Source organism: Tupaia chinensis, unplaced genomic scaffold (genome assembly GCF_000334495.1).
Source record: "Tupaia chinensis unplaced genomic scaffold, TupChi_1.0 Scaffold142468_1, whole genome shotgun sequence".
Classification (NCBI taxonomy): domain Eukaryota; kingdom Metazoa; phylum Chordata; class Mammalia; order Scandentia; family Tupaiidae; genus Tupaia; species Tupaia belangeri.
Genome location: NW_006202317.1, coordinates 776,696 through 786,434, shown reverse-complemented (window position 1 = coordinate 786,434; position 9,739 = coordinate 776,696).

The window sequence follows — 9,739 nt, the reverse complement described above, 5'->3', positions numbered from 1 at the left end:
GATTCAGGGCATGAACATAGGCACACATGAATGAAATATAAATGTGTATATATACAAGAGCCATCTTAAATTTTCCTTCCCACTAACTACTTAAATGTAAAGTTAAACTTAGCAGCAGAACTAAAATAGTTGCCTGGTATTTCATTGCACATTTGGAAATAGTCCTTCATGAGAAGAAGGGTGAAAAGAAATCTCATGTATAAATTTGTGAGATTTGGAAGCTTGTCTTAACAAACACCAGTGTCAAAATGTCGATTGAATAATATAGTGAAACACAAGGGGGCATTCTAAGTAAGAGAGAAAGGGTAACAAGAATGAAAACAGCCTATTTTAAGCATACAAAGAAAAGGTGCTAAGCTAAACCTGCGTGTTTTGGAGAGTAGTAGTGGCACATATTAGTAACATAACTTAGGAGTCTAAGACATTAATCATTTGTTTATCAAAAAAGTTCTATGATTTATGAATTTCTAGCATGTGAGAATGCTTTTTACTCAAGTTCGTATGTTTTTGAAAAATTGGAGTTTGGATTCTATCACCCATTGTTTGTCTCCTATTAGAAATGTCTTTTCACTAAAAAAAAAATGGCTACCCCCATATTTGACAAGAGAACGAACTTGAATTACAGAGCAAATCAAGAATCAATTTATAAATTATGTATTATTGAGTTGCTAAGTGGTCAGCCTTCATAAATAAACTGTTTAAAGCTATCTTCTCAGATTTCAGCCAGATCTGCCTGTCAACAACAATCTCCGATGATCAGTTTTTTGGCCTCAGAGCTCTTTTTGGAGAAAGTAACACTGAGGGATATTAGAGTCAACATTAAGAAAGACAGTAGATACTGGAAGAAGTAGAAAACATTCACCCTTCTCTTTATTTAAAACTGGTCTCATATCTTGTTGTTCGAGAAAAACTTTCTCCTTAATCTATGTTCCAGTCAATGCTCAAAACTCAGGGAATTTTAACTGGTACCCTGATTCTGACCTTTCATCAGTTGTATACACTCTTGTTGAAATTCAAGACAGTAGGACTTCCTAAGACACATTGCTACTGATATTCTAACTGTACATTTCCAGAAAGCTAGTAAAGCTGTTTACTATTATAGCAATATTGCTTCTAATTCAATCAACTTTTTTTTTAAGACAAAGTGTCAATAATGAATAGTGAGGGTACCGAATAGACCACTGGAGACTGAACAGATAAGTAGCTCAAAACAGGCTATTAGTTCTGAAGTTCTCTGAAAAAGATAAAAATTGCATGAAGAAGAAGAAAGTTACACCAAGTAGAAAGAAGGTCAGTGAATAAAGCAATCATAGGCATTAATACTGGGGACCAGCAAATGGCATAACATCGCTGGACTCCCACGGAGTCAACCATAGTTCAAGTCCTGGGCCCAGTGACTTAAAAGTTTCATCAGGGAGACCAGCAGTTGGTGTAATGGCTATGTACCTGGACGCCCATGTAGTCAACTGTGGTTCAAGTCCCAGACCCAGTGACTTAAATTCTTGGTGGGCACATGTGTATGCCTGCCCAAGATCCCAAGAGGAGAATGATGGAAGAGAAGGGATTGTGGCACGGCCATCTCCACTGAGGGGTAATTTCTCACTTTCTATCTCTCTGTCTCTGTCTTTTTATATGTGCCCTACAGCAAAAACCTCTCAAAAAAAAAAAAAAAAAAAAAAAAACTCTCGCCTGGCATATATGCATGCATAACAAAGATCCTGAGAGGAGAATGGAGGAAAAGGTATTGAGTCTTGGTCATCTCCTCTGGGGGGTGATTTCTCCCTTCCTGGCACTTCAGTAAGTGTGTGCACCCTTTCTAGCAAAAATCTCTCCCTCTTAAAAGAAAATGTATTGTGGGAACAGAAGTATTTAAATGATATATCCAATTATAAGCCTGTCTAATGTGTGGCCATTTTGGAAACACAAGTCTATACATGATATGTTGTGTTACAGTATGAGAATGAAGCAGTTACTGAACCCATAGCTCACAGTGTTGACATGATCGTTTAAAACGGGTAATAAAGAAAGTGTTATAAATGATTCTCAGTAGAATAATTCTTTAAATAATTTTTGTCATAGGTAATATTCAACTATCAAGTAGGGAAAAAAATAGATTTCTCAATTTGGGGATTTTAAAACAATGCTTTTCCTTTAAACCTCTTGGTTGCCCAGGTCAATCTTTTCTTTCTGTCTTATGCACAGTTACCAGACAGGGAGAGTATTGGGAATGATTTTACATTTATAGAAGTCTTTCATTGCACAGTGTTTTTCAGACAAGTGTCTGCGTTCTGTAGACGCCATATTAGAGTCATTCCTGAAATAGAAGATTCCCAGAGACACAGAACCATGCTACACACAAATTAGGAAATTACAGTATACCTATAAAGACAAACCACTTTCTGACTTTTATAATCCAAGGTTCTCTAGGCAGCTTGTTCATTGCAGAGAGTCGAATAATTAGACAAGAGAAATTTTAATAAAGCATTGTGTAGACCAATTATGTCTAGAAGGTAAAATTACAGAATAAATTATCTAGAGGGGAATAGTGTTCCTGGAGCCTCACGGTGGCCTCAGTGAGAATTGGTTAATGCTGAATAAACACAGAGGTGTCAGCCATCAGGAAAAAGAAAAAAGAAATCTAAGTTGGGACACCCTAAGATAGTTGTCACTTGACTCATGTCACAAAATTAGTGAGGATTAAGTTTGGGAAGTTGGAAAAGAAAAACTTAAAGAGCTTGGGCAGAAATGGGATGTTGACAGGACTTGGAACTGTATAAAGATTATGAAAGAATGATGTACACAGGTCATTTCCAAAATGAAGATTATAATAATGGAATTTTTTCATTAGCACACATCTGTGAGGTATTCTGATATGTGAGGGAGTGAGAAGACACAGATGACATCATTACTCTTGGACTGCTAAGCTCTAAGAGAGAGGAATCAAGGAGGTATCGAATCTTTACACCGGTCATTAAAGCAAGATGCCTGAATAGAAAATGAGGTCTGCAAAGTGAATAAGGGCTTCTTCTGTGGTAGAGAGTAAACTAGAAATTGAAAATCTGAGTCTAAATGAAAGAGCATTTTTTTTTTCTTAGAGAAATTTTTGCTATCGGGTTCATGGACTCGCTGTAGAGACAGAAACAGGGAGACGGAAAACAAGAAATCACTCCTCAGGAAAGAGAGTCATGCTACAATCCCTAACCCCCATTCTCCTCTCAATATTTTGGGCAGGCATACACATATGTCCAGCATGAGTTTCAAGCCAGTGGGTCCGGTACTTGAACCACAGTCGACTACATGGGAGTTCAGTAACATAACCATTATGCCACCTGCTGGTCCTAGTGAAAGAGAATTTTGAAAGGCACAGTAAGAAGGAGATGGACAGAGAGAAGGACATGACACTGGGAAGGGAAGGAGCAGGACACCCTTACATCTTATTAGGATCTGGAGACAGGTTTATGAGGAGAGCTAACCATAAGCCTTGATTAGCAAAAGAAAAATTTTTTAAATTCATTTATTTATTTCCTGAGAGGAGGGTGTCACTCTAAGAGTTGCCTCATGCTGTGATCCTCCACCAAGCCCAGTAGTCAGCCAGGATCACAACACACCTAGTGTGTTCAGATAGAATCTGGGACATGAACCAGTCACCTTGTGGGATCTGCCTTCTCTTGAGCAATGCATTATTTCTGCACTATGGAGCCCACCCCTTGGAAGTATTTTAAAAATATTATTCTATTATAGAAGTCCAGTATGCCCTGTACAGTGCTAAATATTGATCAATTGATTCTATTTTTCTTGCCCATTTTTAGTCTGATGGTACAGAGCACCACTTTAAAGTCAGACTACAGAGTTTAAGCTTTACTAATAATATGCAGTAAAACAACTTACACAGCTTCTAGCATCAGCATTGTCCGCAACACCACTGTTGCCTGCGGCATCATGGTTAGGCCCAGAAATAATTTTCTTATTTGCAGAAAAGCACTTTCCAAAGAGACTAATATAATTTTTTTCAGAGTTTCTTGTTTTCTGCCTTAATAATGTACTTTTAAAAAACAGTTTTTGTCATGGGGCATACACACTCACTGGAGAGACAGAGAAACAGGGAGAGGGAAAGTGAGTGATTACTCCTCAGGGGAAGATGCCCATGCTGTAAACCCCTCTTTTCTGTTCTTTTTCTCCTCTCAGGATTTAGGGCATGTACACACAAGCCTCTGGGTCTGGGACTTGAACCACAGTTAGCCATGTGGGAGTCAGTGCCTTAAGCACCATACCACCCGATGGTGCTAATAACCTAAGTGTTTAAAATGAAACAGTATGTATAAAACATCTGGCCATATAAATAGGGATTTGGTTTTCTTAAACTATATTCAGGTCTTATAAGGAGGAGCCCCATTTCTGAGAAGGACATACCTGTTTGGTTCACCAGTTCCAAAGAACACATCTGGAGGTCCAGCAGAGGAAAACATGAGATTACTTACTCAGGACTAGAATGCTCCACACATGGCCAGGCAGAGAACGGTCCATGCCACCAAGAGCATAGGCTCACGTTATGTGCTGAAGATCAGAGAATGCACACGTCACCTACAGGGTCAGCACAGACTCCCTGTCTCCGAGGCAGGGAGTGGTTCCTCCATGCATTGTGTGAGGATGACAAAGGTTAGTTAGTGATAAGCAGAGTTGCCAGAGCTTGCACATTAATTTAGTGTCTCTGATCTGGGAATGTGGAAAAGAAAAACTTAAAGAGCTTGGGCAGAAATGGGATGTTGACAGGACTTGGAACTGTATAAAGATTATGAAAGAATGATGTACACAGGTCATTTCCAAAATGAAGATTATAATAATGGAATTTTTTCATTAGCACACATCTGTGAGGTATTCTGATATGTGAGGGAGTGAGAAGACACAGATGACATCATTACTCTTGGACTGCTAAGCTCTAAGAGAGAGGAATCAAGGAGGTATCGAATCTTTACACCGGTCATTAAAGCAAGATGCCTGAATAGAAAATGAGGTCTGCAAAGTGAATAAGGGCTTCTTCTGTGGTAGAGAGTAAACTAGAAATTGAAAATCTGAGTCTAAATGAAAGAGCATTTTTTTTTTCTTAGAGAAATTTTTGCTATCGGGTTCATGGACTCGCTGTAGAGACAGAAACAGGGAGACGGAAAACAAGAAATCACTCCTCAGGAAAGAGAGTCATGCTACAATCCCTAACCCCCATTCTCCTCTCAATATTTTGGGCAGGCATACACATATGTCCAGCATGAGTTTCAAGCCAGTGGGTCCGGTACTTGAACCACAGTCGACTACATGGGAGTTCAGTAACATAACCATTATGCCACCTGCTGGTCCTAGTGAAAGAGAATTTTGAAAGGCACAGTAAGAAGGAGATGGACAGAGAGAAGGACATGACACTGGGAAGGGAAGGAGCAGGACACCCTTACATCTTATTAGGATCTGGAGACAGGTTTATGAGGAGAGCTAACCATAAGCCTTGATTAGCAAAAGAAAAATTTTTTAAATTCATTTATTTATTTCCTGAGAGGAGGGTGTCACTCTAAGAGTTGCCTCATGCTGTGATCCTCCACCAAGCCCAGTAGTCAGCCAGGATCACAACACACCTAGTGTGTTCAGATAGAATCTGGGACATGAACCAGTCACCTTGTGGGATCTGCCTTCTCTTGAGCAATGCATTATTTCTGCACTATGGAGCCCACCCCTTGGAAGTATTTTAAAAATATTATTCTATTATAGAAGTCCAGTATGCCCTGTACAGTGCTAAATATTGATCAATTGATTCTATTTTTCTTGCCCATTTTTAGTCTGATGGTACAGAGCACCACTTTAAAGTCAGACTACAGAGTTTAAGCTTTACTAATAATATGCAGTAAAACAACTTACACAGCTTCTAGCATCAGCATTGTCCGCAACACCACTGTTGCCTGCGGCATCATGGTTAGGCCCAGAAATAATTTTCTTATTTGCAGAAAAGCACTTTCCAAAGAGACTAATATAATTTTTTTCAGAGTTTCTTGTTTTCTGCCTTAATAATGTACTTTTAAAAAACAGTTTTTGTCATGGGGCATACACACTCACTGGAGAGACAGAGAAACAGGGAGAGGGAAAGTGAGTGATTACTCCTCAGGGGAAGATGCCCATGCTGTAAACCCCTCTTTTCTGTTCTTTTTCTCCTCTCAGGATTTAGGGCATGTACACACAAGCCTCTGGGTCTGGGACTTGAACCACAGTTAGCCATGTGGGAGTCAGTGCCTTAAGCACCATACCACCCGATGGTGCTAATAACCTAAGTGTTTAAAATGAAACAGTATGTATAAAACATCTGGCCATATAAATAGGGATTTGGTTTTCTTAAACTATATTCAGGTCTTATAAGGAGGAGCCCCATTTCTGAGAAGGACATACCTGTTTGGTTCACCAGTTCCAAAGAACACATCTGGAGGTCCAGCAGAGGAAAACATGAGATTACTTACTCAGGACTAGAATGCTCCACACATGGCCAGGCAGAGAACGGTCCATGCCACCAAGAGCATAGGCTCACGTTATGTGCTGAAGATCAGAGAATGCACACGTCACCTACAGGGTCAGCACAGACTCCCTGTCTCCGAGGCAGGGAGTGGTTCCTCCATGCATTGTGTGAGGATGACAAAGGTTAGTTAGTGATAAGCAGAGTTGCCAGAGCTTGCACATTAATTTAGTGTCTCTGATCTGGGAATGTAGGTGTGAAAAAGGGGTGCATGATTCCAGGAAGGCCTCAGCCATGAGCAATTCCAGATGGTGAGGAAATAGTCCTGAGATGTTCCCAAGGTCCAGCTGGACCAGCAGCCAGGACTCAGGGGGATAGGAGTGCAGAGGAGCTGAAGGAGCAGAGCCTACCCACAGACCCTTAGAAAACGTTATCGAGGCAGTCAAGTCTAAATAGTTCTGTTTTGCCTCTCTGGACATATTGGAAAGTCGCTTTAAAAAGAAAAGGCAATTTTAAAAATCTAATCATTAAAGTGCTAAAATGATCTGCATATCTTAAAAATTTAGACCATTCTAAAACAATATAAACATACTTTTCTCAGTATCTCAGCAATGGTGCCCCAATGCCTCCAGCCTGTGTTATGCAGCTGGAAATGAACTAGCTCATTATCACTACCTTCTTTCCCTAACTTCACCTTTAAAAATAATCAGGAAATAAAACAATTTTGAACAAGGCTAGAAACATGTATGTGGGTAGAAAGAAAACGGTCAGGAAATACAACAGACAAAAATAACATGTATGCTGAAATGAACAAAAAGAAAAGATAATAAAGGGCGCTATAGCAAACACCAACATGCAGGTTACTGAAATAAAAAGACAAAAAAAATGAACATGTTGGGAACCAGCAGTTAGCGTAATGGCTATGTCGCTGGACTCCCACGTAGTCGACCGCGGTTCGCGTCCTGGACCCGGTGGCTTAAAACTCACGCCGGGCGCGTGTGCATGCGTGCCCAAGATCCCGAGAGGAGAATGGAGGAGAAGGGATTGCGGCGTGACCATCCCCTCTGGGGGGTGATTTCTCGCTTTCTATCTCTCTGTCTCTCTCTGTCTGTCTGGCGAGCATACGCGCCCTATAGCAAAAACCTCTCCAAAAATAAAAAATTAACATGTGATACTGATAGAAAAAGAAAAGAAGTGAAAATAATTAAGTTATTTTCTAAAGGAATCTTGGTGTGGTATATATTTATAGGACATGTTTGATGTACACCCTTGGATATATTCTCATTTGTGAAAAATGTAATGCAACACATTAATTATGCTGGACACAAATGAATTGCCACCCCCAGGTGGTAGGTTTGCAGAAGCAAGCATTCCTTTGCTTATTTATGAGTTCATCACTATAATTAAGTTATTATAAAACTTTAATGTAACTGATTTCACTCCCATTTCTTATAAGTAGATAGAACATCTTTCTGTGTATGGCCAGATGGACATTGTCAGCTGAATTTGCCTTTTAGTGGAGTCATCTAACAATACTGCCTACTTTTAAATGTAGGTGCTTCACCTGCCATGGGCTGCAGAAACTTTTTTGTATGTAGTGTGGGAACTAAGATGGAAAAAGGATAGCTGGCATAGAGCTGAGTTCAGAAAGACACGGGTTGTTTAACTTTGAATAATCCTCGCGGCTTAATTGCTTCATATCCTGGAAGTGAGTGCTATTTAAAGAAACTTCTAATTAAAAAAAGATATTACAAATATTGTGAGCTTTGTTTTAAACAGGTCAATACAATCTTAATATCCATTTTGTAGGATGCTTTAAAAACATTTAACCTAGATGGAAAATTTGACTTGCTAAAATTTAGTCTCCAAATTAATATGTGGACTCTCTATATGTGTATGGAGATAGATAGAAAGATATAGATAGATATAGAATATAATCTATTATTCTAAAATAAGGTAATTTCTACCTCAAGCTTGAAAGCAAATAGGTTTACTTGAGAAATAAAGTTAACAAGATAAAAATAGAAAACTTAAGATTAAGGTACATTTCAAACACAGAAGCTATGTACTTTGTACATTTCCTTGGATTTTCATAATGATATGGCATGGCATATATTCATCATCATCCTGTTCCAGATATATCATGCAAATCCAATTTCAAACAAGTTTCCCGATGAGAAAATGGGTGTTAGGTAGATTTTCCATATTGTTTTAGGCAATCTGGTCATTACGTTTCCTTAACATGCAAATCCCTTTAGTACCCATTTCAGGCAGCTGGCTACTAGAAATGAGGTGCTTGTCAACTATTCTGGGAAAACTATCCTGGGTAATTTCCTTCTTGTGAATTTTACTCTGTAAATTGTGATAAATGCCAACTTTTAAAATCTTCCTATATGCTAAGAGTGGTTCAAATTTATTCTGAGTGTCAAGTGCGGCATATATTTGAGACTCTTCAAGGTAAGTGAAGTCTATTCCTTCCAAATAAATTAATAATGTAATTTAAAATGTATCCCGATTTCTTTATGTCTGTGTCAAATAATACATACTAAACAGTTAAAGAGCATGACGTAAGACACGGCTATTACAAAAGGCCACAGTTTTAGGTACTTCTTTCAAATTTGTTATGTTGTTAATACATTGAAAAAAATGAACCATTGTTCATAATATTAGAATTTTAGTTTCAAGAGCATTTTAAGAGTATAAGTACCTCCATGCCATCAAGGTCATTGCTAACAACGTTATCTAAGATCTGGCTGTGTAATGTTTAAGTCATGGATGTATAAGCACGTATTTAATAGCACCCCCCCTTTTGGGGTGTGAGATTTGTGTTTCACCATAAAGAACCCTGTGCTGTGCAGCAATAAAGAAAACACGAAAGGCAAAGAGATCGCTTCTGTTCAGCACTTCAAGGCAATTTGGAAAGTCAGAGGTTCATCATATAAATAATGGCTTCTGAGATTTGATCCTTAGAGTTTCATAAAAATAAATTGCTTTTCCATAGTTAGTGCTGAAGCATTCATTAAGAGAAAGAATTCTAGATACAGCCTTGAGTTCAGCATCACACAAGAATGCATTTTAAAAGATAATGAAAATAAACAGCAAACAGTTAACTCCTGATTTGATTTTGAGTAATCTTTGAAGGAGTCCAATTTTTTTGTTTGTTTGTTTTGTTTTTTGAGAGGTTTTTGCAATAGGGCGTGTGCACTTGCCAGACAGAGACAGAGAGATAGAAAGCGAGAAATCACCGCCCCCCACACC